At 37.5% G+C, this 24062-nt stretch overlaps 1 protein-coding gene across 1 annotated transcript in view; it reads left to right on the forward strand.

Moving 5' to 3' along the window:
• The window catches only part of NKAIN2 (sodium/potassium transporting ATPase interacting 2), a 456467-nt gene that overhangs the window by 133909 nt on the left and 298496 nt on the right, over nt 1-24062 (forward strand). The window contains exon 2 of the mRNA XM_026845887.1: nt 400-537. The gene's annotated coding sequence lies outside the window, so the exon portion shown is untranslated. The remainder of the gene's footprint in view (nt 1-399; nt 538-24062) is intronic.

The following is a 24062-nucleotide window of genomic DNA, read 5'->3' on the forward strand; positions in this document are numbered from 1 at the left end:
TGTGATTAGAAGCAAAGTAGCTGAGAAGATGTCATAAGCATGCCACCAATTTTCACTACCAATACCCTAGAACGTTATAGCGTTTGCTGGTGTATATAACGAAACAATTTGTCTTTCTCCTCCTGCAAGCATACCATCCCAGTGAACAGTTTAGTATCTTGATAGAATTGCCCTCATGAATATTTTAACCAACTGAATATAACTCAGTAAACTGTCAGTGAGAAATGCAGCTTTCATTAAAACAAGGAGGTGAAACATAACAAACTCATTTCTTTTTACTGCTGACCAAAGTATTTTTTTAACTCAGGGCAATTATCTTGGGTATGGGAAGGGGAAATGCCCTAATAGATGTTTTCTGCTCTGTTCTAATCTATTTATACTTTTGCTTTTTAATCGTAGGTTTCTGTGCTCGAGAGGCAGATATTTGACTTCCTTGGTTATCAGTGGGCACCCATCCTGGCAAATTTTATACACATTATTATAGTCATACTTGGCTTATTTGGAACCATCCAGTATAGACCTCGTTACATAACAGGAGTGAGTATTTAATTTTATTTACTTTTTTTGATGTGCATGTTAAAAAAAAAAAAAAAAAAAAGTTTTCCAAAGTCTATTGCTTATAGATAAATAGGAATCTTATCTTAGTTTAACTTTCTTCTGTAATATTCTACATTTACTACAAAAACTGAAAGCCAATATGTTCACAAACTACATGACAATATTAACTTTCAAGAAGTGAAGTCAGTTTAAAGGATTACAGGATCCTCAGAATTACAGGGATTTAGAGCTAGAATAAATGCTAGCAATAACTTTCCTAGATACACTGGATCTTTCCAACAGATCTGTGATATATTATTGTTATTCATTACTGTTACTATCATTGCTGGAGTTATGTATATCCCTCCTAGAAATTACAGTCCAAGTTGAAAATGAAGTATGAGAATATGGTAAGAAATGCAAGTTTAGTGGTTACGGACTAAGAGCTCCAAAATAAAAGTAAGGGTTTGGACCTTTATATTTTTAATCCATTTCTTTTCCTTATTCAGCTACCCCTCATACACAGACTCAGTATTGCTGCACTCTGGTACAATTCAGCATTTATGAAATCCTCATTTCATACTCCAGGTTAATTTTTTTCTCCATTTGTAGGTCTATAAAGACAGAATGACAAATCTGAAAGTTGTCATTCAGAACACCTTTTGTTAGAAATATATTTGCATAACAATATTTCCATCAAACTTGACTATTAATTCATTTAAAGCTTGTATACTTTTCAGAGACAGACAGCAATCGAAAAGATTTGCCCGTACACAGCCATATTTTCATGTCAATGAAAATAACTCCACTGAATCTGTACCTGCTTCTGCAAAGTCTGTTTCCTCTTATACTGTTCCCTCATATACCAGTAATCACTCAGGAGATAGAAAGGTTTTGCTTGTAACCCTGTGCTACCATCCATATTGCGGTAGTGTGATGCTAACAATACATTAACATTTATGTCTGTATTTGTATCTCTGTGATTTCTTATATACAGAAAATGCGTGTCTACATGTATAATGTATTTATGCATGCACTCAATTTAACATATTCCAAAACACATATTATCAACATTGAAAAATATATTGCAAGCCTTAAATATTTAGAGGGTTTTCTTCAAGTCAAAAGTCTGGGAGTCACGTGAATGCAAACTGGAGTTTTCTTCTTCCATTTCTAGTGCTTTGGACAGTCAAAAAAAAAATTCAGGCAAGTGTCAGTTAAATAAAAAGAGTAAATATTCCATCCCAAGACCATTCCAAGGTATAAAAATGAGCATGAGCATAAAATGCATATTTGAGCTAAACAAAAAAGCTAGATTTAAATGGCCTTTCCAACAGGAGTACAGAAAATTGCCTGCTACAATGGTGAGTGCTTTGTGAATGGCAAGGAATACCAGCCTTATAAATCAGTACCATTCACATTAGTTTCTGGATGATATGGTTTGTGCCACACCATCCTACTAATTTTCACACAAATCTTTTCTTAGAGCTCCCTCTCACCCTCACAGTGTAGCCCATCTGGTTTTGTGAATTTGCCTCCCTGCATCCTCTCACTGAATTGGATAGAACCAGTCTATGATCAAATGGTTTGTCTTGCTTAGATTTTATAATAGACACCTGAATATGCCATCTATCACAGACTGCTTAGATAAGGAAACAATGATGAAGCTTTCATCCTTCATTTAGTTGGATCAGCAGAGGAGTGCTGTGATTTTTTCATTTCCACTGCTTTCTTAGGAGAGTATCTAAAGTCAGGATGAGGGAAATAGCACTGGTTACTGGAGGAAAAGGTAAGGGAACTGCATCCTTTTGTTCAGTTCTGCTGGGCCCAGAATAGGCACCTTGTTAAAGCTGGGCAAAACTTAGTGATGTGATCTGACAAGGGGAGTAAAGTTATGAGTTCAAAGGCAAGAAAAAAGACAACAGCCTGTAAGCCTGCAAGGGTGTAGCTTTAAGGTTTTCAGGTGAGTGGATGTAAATACCCAGACTTCAATAGATTCTACAAGGGTCAATCTATCTTGACTGGACTCTATAGGACCCTTAATCCACAGTCACATTAGTACCTCAAGAAAAGCTTGCTTCAACAAGACTACAATAAATTTCCTTTTTACTGTGCATGCTTCGTAAAGATATCACAAAAAATGTTTTCTAGAGGTTGTGAATCATAGGTTAAAGAGAGCAGGAAGATTTTAAGGCAAGATTTCAAGAAATGATTCAGTAGTTTAGGGAGAAGATGAAATAAGTTTTAGACAGATGGGACACCACAAGTGAAAGTGTGTCCTTGAACTCCAAGAGTCACAGGGAAGTTTTGAAGTGAGTGAGGGGAAAAGGTGACTGTGTGGTTTCGGGCCTTGGAAAATAATTCAAATTACATGGGATGCAGGATTTGTGGTGGACAAAGGGGATGGGAAATTGAAATTTAATATTATCGGAGGGGTTAATCTCAATGTAGGTTTGGCAAGAACAAATTAATTTTTGCTTGTAAACCTGAATCATTAACCAATAAATAAGCAATTGATGCAGGAGGTGAAACATCTGTTTTGAGTGTGGGAATAAGTGTCCCTTCAAAGATATCTTCTCAAAAGATAATAATTAAATAAGCCTTTTTTTGTGAAAAAAATATTGATAAAAGGACTTCTTAACAACACTATGCTGAAACAGAGAATAAGGGTTTCAGTAGGAAGAAAGGTTACCCAGTGTAATGACTGAGATGTAAATGTTTTTTTTAGCAGTGCTATCATAAGATCCATCAATGCAAATGCCTGAGAGGTAATATTATTGCAAATTATTAAGGGTTCTGGAAAGATGCAATGCTCTTAACCTGGGTAGGGCTCCACCTGGAGTCTCAGTTTCTCCCCATTCCTTCTATAGAGGGATTCCAACTGTGCTGATATGCTTGGTGCATATTCCTCACTCCACTATGGATTATTAGTCACCTGACTAATTAGTGACCTTCTACAATGGAGTAACTGCATCAGTAGACAAGGGAAGAGCTATGGATGTAATCTAACTAGACTTCTGTAAAGCTTTTGATATGGTCACCCACAACATTCTGGCTGCTAAATTGGAGATGTATAGGTTTGACAAATGGACTGTTAGGTGGATAAGGAAGTGGCTGGATAGCCACGTCCAAAGAGTCATACTCAATGGCTCAAAGTCCAAGTGGAAACCAGTAATGAGTGGTGTCCCTCAGCAATCTGTACTGGGATCAATCGTATTTAATGTTTTATCAACATCTTAGACAGTGGGATTTAGTACACCCTCAGCAAGTTTGCAGATGACACCAAGCTGAGTGCAGTTGATTCACTAGAGGGAAGGGATGTCATCCAGAGGGACCTTAACAGCCTTAATGAGTGGGCCCATGTGAACCTCATACAGTTCAGTAAGGCCAAGGGCAAGGTCCTGCACATGAGTGAGGACAGTCCCTGATATTGATGGAGACTGAGGGGTGGATGGATTGAGAGCAGCCCTGTGGAGAAGGGCTTGGGGGTACTGGTGGACTAAAAATTGGACAGGAGCCAGCAATATGCACTTGCAGCTCAAAAAGCCGATTGTATTCTGGACTGCATAAAAAGAATTGTGACCAACAGGTCAAGGGAGGTGATTCTGCTCATATACTTTCATGAGACACATGGAGTAATGAGTCCAAATCTGGAACCCACAGTACAAGACATGGACCTGTTAGAGCAGGTCCGGTGGAGAGCCACAAAAACATTCAGAGGGCTGCAACACCTGTCCTATGAAGAAAGGCTGAGAGAATTGGGGTCATTTAGCTTCAAGAAAGGAAGGCTCTGGGGAGATCTTATTGCAGCCTTTCAATATATAAAGGGAACTTAAAAGTAAGATGAAGAAAGACTTTTTACCAGGGCCTGTAGTGGAAGGACAAGGGGCAATAGGTTTAAAGTGAAAGAGCATAAGTTTAGTTTGAACATAGGAAGAAAAGTTTTACAGTGAGGGTGGCAAAACATTGGAACAGGTTGCCCAGAGAAGCTATGGATACCTCTCCCTGGAAGTGTTCAAGGCCAGGTTGAATGGGGTTTTGAGAAACCTGATCTAGTGAAAGATGTCCTTGCTGTCCCGGTTCAGTTAGGATAGGGTTAAGTTTCCCCAGCAGAGAAGGAGGAAGGGATCTCCAGCCAGGTTATTCATACCATGCTGACGTCAGGTCCGGGTGCTGGAGCGTGGGAACTTTTTCCTTTGTAGCTTGTCGCGGGAAGCACCAGGCTGTCTGTAACCATGGCGGTATTTCTCTGTATATCTTTTGTCTTGTTTACTGGTATTGCTGTTTATTGTTGTCATCATTGCTACTGTTGTTGTTGTTCAGATTGTTTATCACACTGTTTTATTAAATTTCTTCTTATTTTAACCTGGGGTTTGTGCCTCACTGCCAGCCTGACCGGCTGAGGGTGGGGAAGGGGCAATGGCAATGGCAACGGCAACGTGGTCTCTGGTCCCAGCAGGGCTTAAACCACCACACTTGCCCGTGTCAGGAGGTTTGGACTAGATGACCTTTAAATGTCTCTTCCAACCAAACTGGTCTGTGATTTTGTGATTCTATGAAAGAAAGAGTAAGGAAATGCTAATGAATTAATCAATGTTTTCTGATTCCTGCATTATGGAAAACCTTGTCAATCTCGTTCTATTGCTGTCTTAACATTTCTAGAAAACATTCTCAGAATATATATGAAGGACAAAAAGTCCAATTTGTACTGAATGGCATTCTCTTCTCCAAACAGATGAATCCACCTGACAGGTTAAGAAACTGACCTTAGGGTTCTCCAGTGTACAGAGGTAGCACTGTAAAGTTAAGTACTTTGTTTCTCCACAGCTATGGGAAGAAGATAAAGGAATGTCTATTGGGACTTGACAGTGACATAAACAGATTGAGAAAAACTTTGAAGTGAATTATGAAATAGAAGAATTTAAGGAAAATCATGTCTTGGTTGTAGATTCTACTGCAATTTCCATTGCTTATTTGTACCTTCTAGAGCTGTTAGATTTCCATCTTCTAGAATTAGTTCCAACTAAGAGAGAATTTTTGTACAGTTCTGTATGTTTGATTAAGCAGTCTTATAAGCTTTTAAGAAAGTGAAAAAGCATTTGCACTGAAGAATAAATTCTCCTGCTTAAGCATAAAGTGAAGATCCAATACAAGTAAGAGAGTAAAGTTTTAAACCAGAAGGAATTACCTTGTTTCCAACCTGTGATAGTAGGAGATTGTACAAATTGTTTTCTTGTAATGACCTATTCATTGCACAGTTCAAGTGAACTTTGGTTGTGTGTGAAGCAAAATTGCACAGTGGGCAGCAATGATTAATTTATTCTGTGCTAGTATTTCCTCCTCTTAAACATAATAGTAACACCCCCTAATAATAGTGAACATAACAGGGACTCGTACAGACCACAATATACTAACAGAAGAGAACAAGGATCTCGGTTTGACACAAATCAAATTTGCAACCTTTAAGAGCAAAAAGAATCTTGTACAGGATAATACCTGGTCACATTAAGTCTGGGAGAAAAGGATAGGTTATTACTGGTGCATTGTTTAACACGTAATTGCTGATATATATTAAAAAAAAGAGAAAGAGGCAATTACCTTATGTCTAAGCTTCTTGCAGCATCATCAGTCTGCCAAACCATTAGGCCTAGAGAGTATAACTGAGTTAATCTATGTCTTTTAAAAGACTAGACATTGTCAATCACTTCAACAACCCTAGTGGGATCTACTTAATGCCTTATATGACAAGTAGCCCTTAGTCTAGCAGATCTGTTTTGGAGTATTTCAGTTGTATATTGCAATTTAGTATCTTCCATGGTTTTTAAACGTTTAAGTAGTACGTGGAAGTGTGCAGCAGTTCATCTATCATATGTACATACCAGGATATTATCAAACAACATTAACCATGACATAGAAAACTGTAAAGCCAAGAACAGCAGGGAATCTGTGGGTCTAGAGCCATATTCTCTGAGCTCCATTTTTGAATTTTAAAGACAGGCTCTGTATAATTAATGATTTGGCTATAATTTTTGGTGAGAAAAAAATTTCAGATGATTTTGCTAAATCTTACAAGAGAACCAATCTCCAGTTCTTTTTCATGATGAAACATTTATAGTAAAAGAAAAAGACTCTTATGCTTAACATTTTTTAATAACTGAGCTCTGAGATTAATTTACTTTATTGCCCTAATCTGATTTATTTTCCAGATACTTGTTTTATTTAAAATAAAAAAAGTATGTGTACTTAAGATCAGTACAGGAATTCATAAAAAATGTATTTTATTTCTGCTTTCTTTATAGCTGTTGGGAAAATAGAGATATATATAAACCCATTTAATAGAGTGGAGGATGAAATGAAATGGAATGGTCATTGTACATTCTAGTCAACCTGCAAAGTACAAAGTTTTTGAAGTCTATGAAGTCAGATTCCTACCTGAGACTGCTCTCTATAAAGGTTTTTTTCAGGAAGTACTTTCGTCTCCATTCTGAGACAAATCATTCAGTGCTTCACATTAATTTCACTTGCGTGATGATTTACTGTGTTACAACTAAAATGTAGACATCTATTTATAGAAGGGAGCACAGAGTCACACAAACCATCTCTATACTCTACACAACTTTTCAGAACAAATGATAATTTGTGGCCATAAGCAATAGTCTTCTGCATAATCATTTTGAGCTGGTGCCAAATAATACTATCAGTACAATTAAATATACAAAGACCTTGAACAGACAGCTTTGTCTGTTGGGTGTCACAGGAGTCTGCAAATCATAGAATCACAGAATAGTTTGGGTTGGAAGATCATCTAGTTCCAACCTCCCTGCCATGGGCAGGGACACCTTCCATTAGACGAGGTTGCTCAAAGCCCTGTCCAACCTTGAATACTTCCAGGAATGGGGCATCCACAGCTCCTCTGGGCAACCGTTCCAGTGTTTCACCACCTTCACAGGAAATAATTTCTTCTTTACATCTAATCTAAACCTACCCTCTTTCAGTTTAGAGCCAGTCCCCTTTGTCCTATCACTACATGTCCTCATAGAAAGTCCCTCTCTACAGTGCTTTCCTGTAGGCCCCCTCTAGGTACTGAAAGGCCATTGTAAGGTGTCCCTGGAGACCTCTTCTCTAAGCTGAACAACCCCAACACTCTCAGCCTGTCTTCATAGGGGAGATTCTCCAGCCCTCCTCTGGACTCGCTCCAACAGGTCCATGCCCTTCTTATATTGGGGGCCTTAGAGATGAATGCAGTACTCCAGATGGATCAGAATACTGATTCTGTTTCAAAATGTGCCATTGGCAAGATGTTTTGTTTGCTAATATGTCATTCAAGTGCACATAATGATATTCCTCAGTTTGTTCCTCTATTCAGTAGTTTGTCATGGATAATAATGAATGTGAATGTTTATTCTGTAGTTTGTATCTATGCTTTTTTAATGTATTCAGTTACTGAATACAATATTGATAATACTCAGCACAGATTTCTGGTAATTTTAATTGTAAATTAAGTAATAACATAGTTAGCTATATAAATAAATAGATATCATATCTACTTATCTTTTGAAGAAGACCAGCCTATAAAATTCGCATTTCTGGCACAAATGTGTTTGAAAAAAACAAAATTTTTTCTGCACATATCACTAATACCCTCAACAGAATTATTATTTTTTCTAGGAAATGTTATCTATCACTATATTTACTCAGATCTTTGCTTAGTGTGAACCAGAAAGCAATCTGAACAAGACTGAAGTAAATCCAGTTAAAATTGGAAATGATACTTGTGGGAAACATTTTTCATTATCTATGCTGTTCTCTGTGTAAAATTTCCAGGATTTATTGGTTTCAATCAACTTGAAAATATCAAGATGCAAATTTATTTGTATTTTAGTACTTACAGGCCAGATCAAAACCAGGAAGTGTCTGACCACAGAGGTTGTATTTCCATGTTAGTAGAAAAATCTGTGTCAGTAAAAATTTAATTAATGGTTAAATAGTCAGAGGTAATCCAAATGTATATATACACCCACTGGAAAAATTTAAAACAGAACAAAAAAGACAGGTGTCTCAATGACAAGCAATGTTGACAGAATGGTAGTTCCCCCAAATAGTAGAATTCCAGAAATTAAGCACTATATAGTGAGTGTGTGCCTTAAACAGGAAGTACAGAATAGCTATTTTATTTGGCAAGTGCATGTGTATAAAGAAGTTGATATACTTGGGAAAGGAATAAGCAGAGGTACTCATCCAGTAGTTTCAAGTCACAGTAATATAAGTGCACTACCATTACATTTTCAATCAGAAAGACCAAAAAGATTCTGAAAATACAAACTGTACAAGATCAAGGAGATTATAGCATCCCACAAAGTGGTCATTATGGAAAGCTATGTCTACACCTAAATAGAAAAGATGCTCAGTCAGGCTAAAATTTACCAAAGTAATTCCTCAATGCTTACTTATTTTATTCTTGGAGCTGTTGATTAAAAATGTCATATAGAAAGTTTGCTTTCGGTTGAAAATAAATCAGATGAGTTTGCTAAAAAATAGTTATATCTGAGTCATCAAATAATAGTGACTGCAATATTAGTGGTCACTGTGCCTCAGGAAATATCAAGAAACAAAAATTAATTACTAATCCTCATCTTGGTGAAAAGTGGGGAATAAATTTTTGACCATAATTTAGGATCCCCAGAGACTCCCCGGTTAAGAAGGAGACAAAGCAAAGGAGAAACAGCACACTCGTATGGCTGTTTAGTAGAGATGGTTAACTAAAATAAACATCTTTGTGAGAGTTTGTGTCTGATGAAGTAAATTAAAAAAGAAAAGTGAAAGTATAATACAACATGTTTATATAGAAGTACAAAAAAGCTTTGAAGAGCAAAGTGCATGATCAAGAGTATGAGGACAAACAAAAATGTACAGAATAAAAATAGAAAACTTAAAAGAACACTAGTAAACCTTCAAAATGAATACTGCGGAACCATTTGTGGGAACACTCCAGTAAGGATCCAAATCATAACATGAATTAAGATGATTACAGTGCTGGAGAATTCACCTCAACCCTGAATTAACCCCAAGTTTCATTCATGGTTTCATTTTCATTATGCCAGATAAATTGATGCTAAATGAAGCACTGGTATTTTATGGTATAGTGATTACTGCACAGGGACACTTTCATGAAATACTTTCTGTGCCATGAATAACAACATGAATTCTCCTTAGCACTTTCCGTGTTAAGTATTCAATATCATTAACATTCCTTCCATTGTAGAATTTATACTAAATAGTTTGGTTGAGGGATGCTTGCTGTTTGTTGAAGCTCACCTTCTGAAAAAGATCCTTTGTCTTGGTCACCTTTTCAGTAATCCTCTTTCAGATCTCGTCAGTATTTTCTGAAATATCTCCATGGTCATAAATACCTGGAGCAAGAGCATGTTATTACAACTTTTTATCTTAAAAATCCTTATAAAAGATTACATCTGATAACAATTCAGATGTCACAGAAGAGTAGAGTTTGGGATTCTTTTTATAGTCTGTCCTTTCATTACTGGATGCTACCTCCATAAGAATGACCTTTATAAACTTTGCTAACTGCTATTTTATTGGAGATTTTTGCTCAATTCTGGCAGATGCTGTGAAAAAACGGTAGGGATGTAAGTAGAAGACTGCCCTTTGGACTTTAAACAACATTTGCTGAAAGGGATTTCAATTCACAGGGAGGTATGCTGTTTAATAGAGTGCTTTTGCTGCTGTTGTGTTAAAAGATTAGATTTTAGTATGTTGTGGATTTAAATGTACTTTCATTTATATTTAAAAGGACAGGCTCAGCAGTTTACTTTTGAAACTGAATCTAGCCTACTTTATGGCAGGGGTGGGAATGTGAAGGGAGTAGAAGTTAGTGAATAGCTTGCTGTTCAGTTTCATAGCTGTAGGGGTTTGACTAATCCAAATTTTGAGCCTAACGCCTTGTACACATACAGAACTTGAACAAAGAAAAGCTTAAGTATTCCAATGGTCAAAAAGTCATTCTTTATGCTTATCAGTTTATTGATGAAGTATTAAATATCAGTTTAAAACACATGGTCTGCTTTTTGACCTGATAATCAGTTCAGAAACCTAATCTAGACTTTGATCACACTGGGGTTTTGATTTAGTTTAGAAATATTTTGATAACTTGCAGATCTCAACAGATCTCAAATTCTCCAGGCCTTGAGATCCAGCTGAGCCTTGGGCAAATATGTCAGAGAGTTACTTCCAGCATAATAATATACAGAATGCATCTGACTTGACTGTATGCAAATAGATTAAAGCCTACACTAAATTTCTCTGGAATTTTCTGCCTTTTTTGGCTCTTCACTTAAAAATTTTCATAGAATTTAGAATAAAGACCACTCAAAGTTTTTTGGTTTTTTTTTTTTTCATAAAAATTGTCTGAGTAAAGTTTGACTGCTTTCATCTGCTCTCTTCACTGGAACATATTTAGGTGTGAGGCACTGAGGTACAAAAGGATTAATTTAAAGGATATTATGAAAGGAAAATTTCTTCTCTTTTCAGAAAACCTGACCCAACTTCTTCTTAAGAAAGTGTAAAATATTCTTTCAGGATTAAAGACTACCTAGTCTGCCAGCTCTAGGGAGTACAATGTAAAAAAAACACACTGTTGATCAGAGAATTAGTCAGGACATAAAAAAGAAACAATCCCAGTTAAGGGATCCTAAGTGTATGCTTCCTCTAAGTTTTGTATAGAGCATTACTTTTTCAGAAGTACCCTACTGTTAGAAAACAGAGTTCTAAAGAGAAAAAGTGCACCAGCCCTCTGGAGTTTCATTGTAGATAATTGAGTGAGAAGCTGTCAGACTCCAAGAGGCCTTTTAAACAGTAAACATTTTGAAAACACAATAAACTCTTCTCACTTATTTGAGCGTGAAATCTATTAGGCTCTTAGAGCCACTGAACCTTGAAAATTAATTTTGGATGTTTTCAGAAAATATGGTGAAAGACACCCTGGACAAGACTCCAGGACAGAGTTTACTTCAACAGTTCTGCTTGAAGTTTTGTTTTCTTTTAGACTGAGATGGATTTTCATTACTTTTCAGAGTGTTTTTTTTTAAGTTTTCCATTATAACAAATCCTTTTAAAGATACTTAGCCAATACTGGTTTTTGAAGTCATATATATGTTGAGTATTAGAAAATGAAATATTAGAATTTGCATCATATAATGAAGTACAGCATTGATTTCCAGGAAATTTTATGCAGAACCTGTTCTGTGCATGAAGCAGTCTGATACTTTTAATATAAATCCTTAATTATTAGTTTCATAGCAGGTTTTACCGGTGTAGAATTCAGCTACATTCATCCTTTCCTAATGCTTTTATCCCTTTTCAATGAATCATATTCATATTTTAAAAGTAGCCATTCAAAATGTCTCTCCCTCATCCATTCCACAGAAAAGGAAGATGGTTTTCCAGGGAGTCTCCACTGAGGAGTACAGTTCCATATAGAACTGATAATAACATATAAGGAATGTGGTGTTTTCATTCAAACCAGAGAGCTCACTAACAAAATCTCTGAAAAGGTGTGAAAACATGATTTTCCTCTACATTTAATTTTCTATTTTTTTAGGATAGATCCTCTGGTTTGTCACTATAATGACAAGTGGATTTTATTCTACAGCTTTTCATGTTGGATTGGGTTTTGTTTTGATTTGGGGTTTTTTTTAAGAATGACCCTTTCTGTTAAAATAATGTCTAATTGGCACTTTGTAGTTGAAATACTTTAAAAAGCCTGGAGAATAAACAACTTAGCTGATGGTGTCTTTAGCAGATACCTAGAGGAAGAGATTAGAGAGAAAATCCATAGGTTTTGCTACCACTACCTAAACTGCCGTTGAAAGCATTAAAATTCTCTCAAACACCCAATAGATCTGGACAGAGAGAGATAATTAAAAATCAAGCAGCGATAAGGTAATGTTTCCACTGGTCTGAGATGACCTCTGTAGTTCAGTGCCAAATATTTGTCTTTAACTAGAGTAATCAGATTTCCTTGTATCTCCCACAGTTGCTCCTATACCTGTTACTATGGATTTTCACATTGTTTATTTAGTAATTTTTCTAGCTGGTACATATCAATTACTGATGACATTCACTTTTCTAAGAGGTTATAGCTCTATCTTTTTATCTTGTATGTGCTTATAACATGCATTAATGGAGTATCTATGTCCCTCAGAGCTTTTAATGTGCTTGTATCTTGCTACTGTCACATTACTGAAGTAGGGAAGTGCTCTTTCCACTGTGGTCCCACAAAGTGGGAACTGAAATATCAAAAGAGGGGGACATTTTCTCAGTACCAGAGGAAAGGCTGTGACAGATCAACATGTGAATCCATTTTTCTCTAGTTACATGCCAGTGCTTTATCCACTGCATACTGCAAACATAGAGATACCCCAAACTCTCTGTAAAGTCTAGGAATGAAGGTTGGGACCACAGCTACTTAACAGTGTGGAATACTTCTGTAATAAAAAAGAATAATAAACCAGTCTTTGGACAGTACCTTTTTCATCAAGGGAAAAGTCTGCTGTTGTCTCCAGCTGTCTTTGTGATAACTCTTTTGTAAGACTCAGTAGCTGTTACAATGGTGGCTGGGACCTGTAGTTTCACTCCTTGTGGGAAGAGATTAATATATTTTAATTAACATCTTATACTACAATGAGATAAACATTAGAAAAGAAGACATTGCCTCTAGACCAAACTACCTATCTGAGTCTCACATTCCTCTGCTCTGCCGCCTCTCCTTGCAGTGGGTTGCAGGTTCAGAGTTTATTCTGGAGTACAGTCACATAACAAAGGCTCTACTGCTGTTCCTCTTTCTATTCCAGTTCCTTCTGTACTACTACTGCTTCACCTTGGTTCAGCCACTAATCTCTATACGTAGAGACTAAATTGGCATTGTACTTGATGTAGCTAAAATGAAGCTGTCTTTTTTGAATTAAATGAAGTCTGAATAACAGTACTTACCAATACGTTGTACTGAAACCCAGTTCTTGTTTTGGCCAACTGATGAAGATTCAGGCAATCTCAATCATTCACATGAAACCCACTTTAGTTACAGCTGGTGTATATCTCTGCACAGAATGACCTGTTAGCACCTGGAGTCTGTTCTTATCTTTTTTTCCAGGAGATTTTTCTAGGCAATGTGATTGATTCTCTTCTTTTGTGAGTTTCATTGTTACCCTGAGGTTATGCTTTAGGAAAGGTGCATTGAGAATCACACAGAGATATACTATCCTATTCATTTACAAATCACCATTTCCAGATTTGAGAGAAGATGGAGATTATTTTCTTCAGTCATATTCCAAATGTGGGTTTGGGTTGTTGGTTTTTTTTTTTTTTTTGCCTTCTGAACAAGAACCTACAGAAAAATCATTCTGTAAATCTTCTTGTCACAAATCTCCATTTCAGAACTTCAGAGATGCTTCTCTCTTCCCCTCTGTACTTACCTGTTTCAATTTTTAATGTTTTCATCGTGATTTTCAATTCCTGAAGCTCCACAAGAAAAGGAACACACTAATTTTCAAGGTTTGCCTGGTACTATGAGTACCTTTACCAATGAAGATATATTTTCTGAATGACACTGAAAGGCAAGATAAACAATGAATAGAGCTGTAAAATGCACTATTAAACATGTTCCAAAATTTCCATTGCTCCCTATTTGTATAATTTAGTTGTCAAGGGCACTATTTATTTGCAATTTGTTTTTATGGATTATCATGTATATTTGGGCTTAGGTGTTAATGCCACATACATTCATGTTGGATAAACTTAAGTATAAATAATAAATAGGTTTAAAATAAAAAAGATCATAGTCAAGCAGCATTTTATGTGCTGTGAACTCAGAAGGTATGATTTAAATTATTATAAATGCCTCTAAGGACAGAATTTCGCATATCGATATAAATTTTACTTCTAAAATCTAGTAAAGTAACATTGTAGTTTTACAAGTAACCACTATGATTCCCTCTATACCAGTTTGAGCTAGTGCTGATGCTCAGTTTGGTTCCTAGCTGCAGTTTCTTAGCTATTTCCAATCATACTGTTAGTTACGAAATTTATTTATTTATTTTATGAAACTCTACAGCTGTTTTCATTGGTTTCAGTATCAGTTTTGGGGGAGTGCAGACATACTGAATTTTGGTTTTCATGCTGCTTTGTTCAGCCAGTAACCTGCTTAAAGTTTCTGTAGTGCTTCTGCTCTGGAACCAATGTTTTTGATTTTCTTTACTTTATGGGTCAACCCCCCCCACACTTTTATCTATGGTAGGTTTGCTGTCCAATCAGAAAAAGACAGCACTTATTAGAGATAGCTGCAGAGGTTTACAAGTTGCTTAAATCACCAACTTTGGGAAGAACCAGCTAAGTTGTTTATGCTCCTTGGATACAAATTTTGGTTAAAGGGTAGCATTCTGTAACTAATACATAAAAAAGCACAATTATTGCAGCCATGTTTTCTTTTTTAAATGTTTTGAATTGGTAATAAATCTGAAAATAAAATTGGGAATTTTAAGGTGGGATGATTTATAACTGTTTGCTGTTAAGCAGTTCGGCATTTCTAGTCTAGATCTAAAGTAATCTTCTTCAAAACTTTTTTATCTTCTATAAAAGCCAAAAAGTTGCTCATAGCCTGTGGCACTGAGCACTCTGCATGTTTCATCTTAATCATACATCTGCCTGAAGAGCAAGTTCATGTTTGAAATTTAATATTGAAACAAATACGTCACTGGTTATACTTATGAACTTGGTTGTACCTACTCGCTACCTCTACTTTCTGTGAAACAAGAAGCAATATTCTGTCTTTTGTCTTGCTGAAATACCTATTCATGGATTTGAAATGGTTTTGGTGATATAAAGTGTTCAAAGCTTACAGGTTCTACACCATTTACTGTGCTAGTTAAGTGAATTAACAGATGCCTCACATGACTGGAGTGCCACAATCAATATCTACAAACTCTTCAGGAGGGATAGACAGGAAAGGAGAGGTGGTGATGTGGCCCTGTATGTTAGAGAATGAAATGAGAGCTCAGAAATCAGGTATAGTGATGACGGTGTTGAGAGTGTGTGCATTAGGTTAAGGGCCAATACTGCAGATCTTGCTGTGGGAGTCTATAGACCCCCCAGCCAAAGCAGTGAGGTGGATGAAGCTTTCTATAAACAGTTGAGAGAAATCTATAAACAGTTGGGAGAAACACTTGCCATTGTTCTTGTGGGGGACTTTAACCTCCTGGGTATCTGCTGGGAACACAATACAGCAGAGGGGGAACAATATGGGAGATTCCTGGAATGTGTGGAGGATAATTTCCTCACACAGCTGGTGAGTGAGCTGACCAGGGAAGGTGCCCTCCTGGACCTGCTTCTTGTGAACAGGGAAGAGCTTGTGGGGCGAGGTAAACGTTGGAGGCTGTCTAGAGTGCAGTGATCATGAGACAGTTGAGTTTTTGATCCTTGGAGAAACAAAGAGAGGGGTTAGTAAAACTGCCACTTTAGACTTCCAAGGGCAAACTTTGACCTGTTCAAAAGACTGTATAACAAAATCCCTTGGGAGGCTGCCCTGAAGGATATGGGAGTCCAGAGAGGCTGGATATACTCAAGAGAGAATATTTAAAGGCACAGGAGCAGGCTGTTCCCGTGTGCTGAAAAACAAGCAGGTGGGGAATGAGACCGGCCTGACTAAACAGGGACCTTGGGCTGGATCTCAAGAACAAAAGGAGATTCTATTGCCTTTGGAAGAGGGTCCAGGTCTCTCATGAAGACTATAAACATGTAGTGAAGCTATGCAGGGGGAACATTAGGAGAGCCAAAGCGCAGCTAGAACTCAACTTGGCTACAGCTGTTAAGGATAATAAAAAATGTTTCTATAAATTCACTAACAGCAAAAGCAGGATCAGGGAAAATCTCCCTCCTTTACTGGATGCAGAGGGAAACATGGTAACTAATGATGAGGAAAAGGCTGAGGTGCTCAACGCCTGCTTTGCCTCAGTCTTTAGCAGTGGAACTGGCTGTTCCCTGGACACCAGCCTCAGGAGCTGGGACATGGGGAGGGGGAGCAGAATGAGGTCAGCACAGTTGAAGAGGAGGTGGTCAGAGATCTGCTGCACCACTTGGATGCACACAAGTCTGTGGGACCGGATGGGTTACACCCAAGGGTGCTGAGAGAGTTGGCAGATGTGCTCGCCAAGCCTCTTTCCATGATTTACCTGAAGTCATGGCTAACTGGGGAGGTCCCGATGGACTGGAGGCTGGCAAATGTGACACCCATCTACAAGAGAGGCAGAAAGGAGGATCCAGGAAACTATAGACCTGTCAGTCTGACCTCGGTACCAGGGAAGGTCATGGAGCAGGTCATCTTGGGTGCCATTAAAAGTCATATAATGGACAACCAAGGGATCAGTCCTAGTCAGCATCGGTTTATGAAAGGTCCTGCCTGACAAACCTGATCTCCTTCTATGACAAGATGACCTGAATATTGGACGAGGGAAAGGCTGTGGATATTGTCTACCTGGATTTTCAAAAAGCATTGAAGGAGCTGGGACTGATTAGTTTGAGCAGAAGGCTGAGGGGAGACCTCATCACTCTCTACAGCTACCTGAAAAGACATTGTAGAGAGGTTGGTGCTGGTCTCTTCTCACAGGTAGTTAGCAATAGAACAAGAGGGAATGGCTTTAAACTGCAACAGGGGAGGTTCAGACTGGACATTAGGAAAAAACATTTTCACAGACAGAGTGGTCAGAGAGTGGAATAGGCTGCCCAGGGAGGTGGTGGAGTCACCATCCCTGGATGTGTTTAAGGGTCGTTTGGATGTTGGGGGATGTGGTGTAGGGGAGAACTTTGTAGAGTAGGGCTGATGGTTGGACTCGATGATCCCAAGGGTATTTTCCAACCTGAATGATTCTGTCACTCTGTGAAATTTTTATTTTGTCTTGATGTGCTGTATTCTGTAAAAACATAGATCCAATTTCTGTCTTAAGAAAATTACCCATGTAATAAATTTAATTGCTAGCAATATTAGTGGTTTTGCCTGCCTGTCTTAGGTTGATTGACAGTGCTTTGCCCTCACAAAAATGTCATTGTTAAATTCTCGTATGTATAGACACAGTGTTAATAAGCATCCTTTGTGATACCTGTCTGTTTCTAAGATATGTCGATGTTTCTGTGTCAGAAGTATCTTTGAGATGAGTTTACTGACACTGATTTTTTACCCTTCGATAAATGATTTCTAGCATAGCTGATTCTAAAAATGTACCATTTTATTTATGGCCACAAAAAGTGTGAAAATGGGCACTGGTCAACTGCCTACATTTCCACTCAGATGCCTATAAGACCATGAATAAACAAAACTGCATATATTTTTCAGAGACCTAAACCTGATCTTTAGGTTTATACAAGGTACTTCACAGGAGTTAGATTTACCATAGAAATTCAGGAATCAGTATTTTAATTTAGTAGGTGCAATCTCTAATCAAAGTGCAAAAATATATGATGTCCAAAAAAATAGAAACAAAATCTAGTCCACTCTGAACTTACAGAAAGTCACAGGAAAAAAAAAAAAAAAAAAAGAAACCACATGTTGACTAAAAAGCCTCAAAAGGGCGGACCTAAGAAAAAGCATACACTGCACATAACTGTAAATAAACAATTCCACACTGGAGAACTTACCCATAAAAATGCAATAGCCACGCTACTCTTTAAGAAAAATTGTCAATATATGAACATTAAATACATATATCTAATGTTGTGTCTTAAGCTTGATGTGCAAAATAGTAATTAATATAATCTGGAAATTATAATAAGTTAAATAATACGACTGCAATGTCTGAAGCACAGACAGTTACATCCTTTTTGGACTTAAAGTCTGTATGTTACATGGCATAAAAACTAGCAAAATGATCATAAAATTAAGTAAAGAAGTCTCAATCCTTTTATGCTACTATTTGGACTTCATGACACTTTAAAAGATGTTACTGTATAGTAGGAGAATTCCTGTACAAATCATGTAACTGAGAACCAGTAGGAACTACAAAGGTCTGATTAAGTCACAGTAGTATTGTGTGTGTTCATGCATGACAATAACTGGTGATTTTAAAGGCAATGTTGCCTTCCCCATAAGACTAGTTTTCATTCCACTAGTGGGAGAGAAGATGGGACACTCCATTTTATCCCTTTCTGCCATCTGAGAAACAGAGGTGCCAAGAAAGTTCTGGCAACATTGAATCAATGAGGATCTTTTTGTTGTCTCCATAGGAGTTGGATTTTTGTCTTTGTGTGTCACCAGAATGATCCTGAGGTCCAGCTGGCACTAACACCCACACTGTGCTGGTGCCAAGGTATCCACGTTCTCCTGGCCATTGTTCAAGGGTGGCATGGGCCTTCTGGCAATCCAGTCACTGCTCTGCACACTCAGACAAGCGTACCCAGAACTTCTCACCTTTCAAAAGAAGAAAAATCATATTGTAAAGCACATAAGTTTTCAAGCAAGAAGCACACTTAAAAATAATGCAAATGATGTTATTCAAGGAGAACCTGGGCTTTTCTTAAAATTTGAAGTTGTACTACCATGCCTTGTAAAAATGCCATATGGACAGGATTTTGTTTATTTATTATTCTCCGAATGCTGAATGAACCTCTCTAGATAAGTCAACCAGTCTGACAGGGGTAATTTGATAAACTAGGAATGTCCTGTCTTCAAAATTTTTCATTTTCAGAAGTTATCTATTGGAGATATATTTATCTAAGTGTTTTAAAACTTCATTCATATCCTACTTAATTTGTTTCTACTGAATCATTGTGACTCTCTTCAAAGAAATCAGTTGGTTAAAATACTCAGTGTCATGGATTTTCCCAATATTCCTGTTTCATCTGTATACAAACAGCTGGCTATTCTATACCTGATTTTCTCATCTAGAAAAAGGGACAGATAAAAAATTACAGTAATGTAAAGCACAAAAAAACAACTGAAAAATGGTTGTTAAGACAGTAATTATGGGATCAGTAAACAGTTCATAAGTTCTTAAAAATTATTCAAATGATCTTTCAGAAAAATAAGCTAAATTCATATATTTACACTGTAGGCAAATAAAAGTGCTAAAAAATAGTAGGGCTAACTGATTTTGCGACAGATTTTATATTTAAGCAATAGTTTGTCAAGTAGGAGAGAAAAGAATAGAATCATAAAGAGCAACCTAAAAATCTTGGTAGAGATGAAGTACAAGCTCAGCAACTTATGTTATTTACTATAAAGTATATTAATATTTCCCTAAATTATTTAATGTTTCAGCAGTTATTTCTTTCTCTGTAGGAAGTCCATCTATATTTGTGCCTCATAATTTCAAAATAGGAACTGTTCCTAAAAGAAGAGACTTACAGAATTTTTAGAGTGAAATTTTCTTGTCTTCAAAGCAAACAAAATAGAATATGGACTTAATCACGCTGTATTATTCTTGGCCTTGCTTCTCTATAGAAGACCTTAATTTAGTAGTTACAAACCTTGCTGAATGTGCTTCCCTCACCATTCATATAACTTAGGTTCCTATATTAGATCTTGTGTTCCTTAATGTATGCTGTGTCCGGGCAATAATTAGATATCTGCCATTTCTGGGCTCCTGGGTTTAGCTGTGGTGCAAATTCTCTGCTGAGTTCAGTTCTGCTGCTTATAAACTCATGCTCTAGTTAATCTATCTGTAAAATTTATCCCTCTAAGGGTCAAATCTCTGAGAGATTTTCGTGTCTTTTCAGTTTTTCTAAGTTCCTTTTAATCCTTTTATCAGCCTTCGTATCTCTATCTGACTTGCTTACTAGATCTACTAGGCAAAAAAAGTCCTTAGAATAAAGGAAAGCGATTTGTCAATATCTTTCTCAATCTTCTCTTGTTGTATTTTGTAAATGAAAATTTTTATTCCAAGTTCTACAAACAAAACAGGATAGCCATTTTTTTTTTTTAATTTTTGTTTTGTCTTGTCTGTTTCCTTGACATAATTACTACTTCCTAAAGCTAGGTTATTCCCTGCTAATTTACTTCAAGCCCTGTTTAAATAGGGTGGTGTGCATGTTGAACTTGACTGATTCCAGTTCCACATCTGAATATAGTCTTATACAACTATATTCCAGACATACCACTAGACTTCCTAACTTTCACTTATACATATTTCTCAGACCATTAAAAATATGCTGATGAGATGACCTGCAAAATATTGGCTTAGTGATGAGTGATCTAGAGTGTTCCGATCACAGACTCCCGGGGAGTTAAGGGTACATTAAAGAAGAGTATGTTGGACTGACACTATTTTTGAATGAGTTGCCTAATAGTATAGCAGCATTTTCCCATTTTTTGAATGACAAAATATTTAAATATGTTTCTGTGCTTGCAAACCACTAATTCAAATATCCAGTATCGTCTGTAATATCTAGCAACTATCCAGGTTTAGCCCAATCAATTCGATAATTTGCTTTCACTACTAGTAATGTACATTTTCACAGAAACTGACATTTAACATTAGTGATTAGCCTCTGTGTGAAATCCAAGTAGAGATAGGAATGCTTCAAACTGTGGTTGACTTTACTAAGTGAACCATGAGTTCACCTCATGATAAGAGCAAAGTAGCTCACATTCACTAGCATTTTTCAATTAGTTATTGCTAGAAGCCTAATTTTATTACTATTTAAATTTGACATGGAAATATATTTGTTTTGACAGTGAATTACTTTCTACCAAAATATTTCAAATCTAGCTACATGAGGATGGTGATAGGTGAAAGTAGCATAACTTGATTATTAGTGACTGATCATCTGAGATATGCAGGAATAAGATTTAAGGTTCTATAGGCTCTGAATTGCTCTGACACATCCTGTGCTGGTGCTGTATTATATGGCCACTGTCTCGTTTTGATTAGTTCTGGTTAGTTGTTAGCATTTCAATTCCTTGGTGGGTTTTTTTCCCCAATACACTTTGAATCTGAAATGCGAAATCTCATTTTGCATAACGGGAAAGTTTTTTGGAGGGCGGCTTTGTTAAGTATCCCGTGGGGGACTTTTTTGCTGGTTTACGTTTGTTTTTTTTCAGTGAGGTCTTAGACTAGGTAACTATAACATCTGATGCTTCCCATCTCATTTAAATCTATCAAAGGAGTCACAGTTAGACCCTGCTATTACTTGAATGGGAGGACAGCTTGCATTTCTTTACAGTGTAACCTTTATCATGAGGGAGTACAAAAATCAGAGAAATATAAGTCCTCTCACTGTAGGGGTTGACTCTCAATGAATAATCTATCATCTGTCTCTCCATTTATTTTATGTAATCTATTTGAAGCTCCATGGTGAGTGGTGAGTGCTGAATGTCGATGACAGCTGTGTTAAACCAGACAGGAATATTCATGAATATGCTTCTGCGTAGTATTCTGTTTCATTTCTCTGGTGTTTGGAACTACTTCTATTCACTTATTAGGAAACATTTGCACTTATGAACATTTACTTGAGAAGTTAAATATGAAAAGCAAAAGGATTTTTGAGAATTAGTGTTTTAGTAGGATACTATTTTTTTATGCCAGTCTTCAAAGGTCCAGTGCCCATTAGGACTATAGGATAAAGGACTAAATAACTTACTATAGAATGTTTGGATTTGAAGAGACCTTAAAGATCTACTAGTTACAACCACCCCTGCCATGGACAGGGACACCTTCCACTGGATCTGATTGCTCAAAGCCCCATCCAACCCAGCCTTGAACACTTCCAAGGAGGGTGCATCCACAACTTCTCAGTGTCTCAGCAACCTCACAGTAAATAATTTCTAAATAACCTAAATCTACCCTCTTTCAATTTAAAACAGTTGTTCCTTGTCCTATCGCTACATTACCTCATAAAGAGTCCCTCCCCAGCTTTCCTGTAGGCCCCCTTTAAGTACTGGAAAGCTCTGTAAAGTCTCCCTGGAGCTTTCTCTTCTCCAGGTAAACCCCAACTCTTTCAGCCTTTCCTCATAAGGAAGGTGCTGTCCTGATCATCATGGACCTCCTCTGAACCCACCCAAGAAGCTCCATGTCCTTCTTATGTTGGGGATCTCAGACCTGGACACAAGACTCCAGGTGAAGTCTCATGAGAGCAGAGTAGAGGGGCAGAATCCCCTCCCTCTACCTTCTGGCCACACTTTTCTTGATGCAGCTTAGGATATGGTTGAGTTTCTGGGCTCTGAGCACACATTGCTGACTCATATTCAGTTTTCTATCCAGTAATATCTCCAGATCCTTCTTTGCAGGGCTGCTCTCAATCCACTCTTCACCCAGCCTGTATTTGTGCTTGGCATTGCCCTGACCCATGTGCAGGACCTTGCACTTGGCCTTGTTGTACTTCATGAGGTTTGCAAGGGCCCACCTCTCAAATCTGTCAATGTCCCTCTAGATGGCATCTCCCATCCCTCCAGCGTGTTGACCGCACCACACTGCTTGGTGTCACTGGCAAACTTGCTGAAGGTGCGCTCAATCCACTGTCCATGTCACCAACAAAGATATTAAACAGCGCTGGTCTCAACACCAACCCCTGAAGAACACCACTCATCACTGCTCTCCACTGGTTGTTGACTCCACTGCTGTTGACTGCAACTCTTTCAGTGTGATCATCCAGCCAATTCATTATCCACCAAGTTTTCCATCTGTCAAATCTATGAGTCTCCAATTTAGAGAGAAGGATGTCATGTGGGACAGTGTCAAATGCTTTGCACAAGTCCAGGTAGGTGACATCAGTTTCTTTACCCTTATCCAGCAACACTGTAAGCCTATGTTAGAAGGCCACCAGATTAATCAGGCACAACTTGCCCTTAGTAAAGCCCTGTTGTCTATCACCAGTCACCTCCTTATTTTCTATGTGCCCTAGCATATTTTCCAGTAGGATCCACTCAATGATCCTGCCAGGAAGAGAAGTGAGACTGACTGGTCTGTAGTTCCCCAGGTCTTCTTTTTCTCCCTTTTTAAAAATGGGAGCTATGTTTCTCCTTTTCTGGTCTGTGGGAACTTCCTCAGACTGCCATGGCTTCACAAATATGATGGATAGTGGCTGAGACACTTTATCTGCCAGTTCCCTTAGGACCCATGAATTCATCTCATCATGTCCCACAGACTTGTGCACCTTCAGGTTTTTAGATGGTCTTGAACCTGATCTTCTCCTACAGTAGCAGTTCTTCATTATCCCAGTCCCTGACTTTGTCTTTCATGTCTTGGGCAGTGTGGCTGGAACGCTTGCTGGTGAAGTCTGAGGCAAAAAAAAGTCATTGAGTACTTCAGCCTTTTCCATGGTTTCAAAAAGGCATGGTTTCATCCCTGGTTTTGTTAGCAGAATGCCTTTAATTGTTGTGTTATTGGTCAAGGCCCCGTAAAATTTTGAAAACAAACAAAATGTCATGCTTAATACCAATTTGGCAGGTGCGTGTCACTTTAAACAGAGTTACAGAATTAATTCACATTCAACACTTGCTTTGAATACTTCCTTTGAACTTCCAAATTCTT

This window comes from Athene cunicularia (assembly GCF_003259725.1).
Source record: "Athene cunicularia isolate RWA chromosome 3 unlocalized genomic scaffold, athCun1 chr3_part1, whole genome shotgun sequence".
Classification (NCBI taxonomy): domain Eukaryota; kingdom Metazoa; phylum Chordata; class Aves; order Strigiformes; family Strigidae; genus Athene; species Athene cunicularia.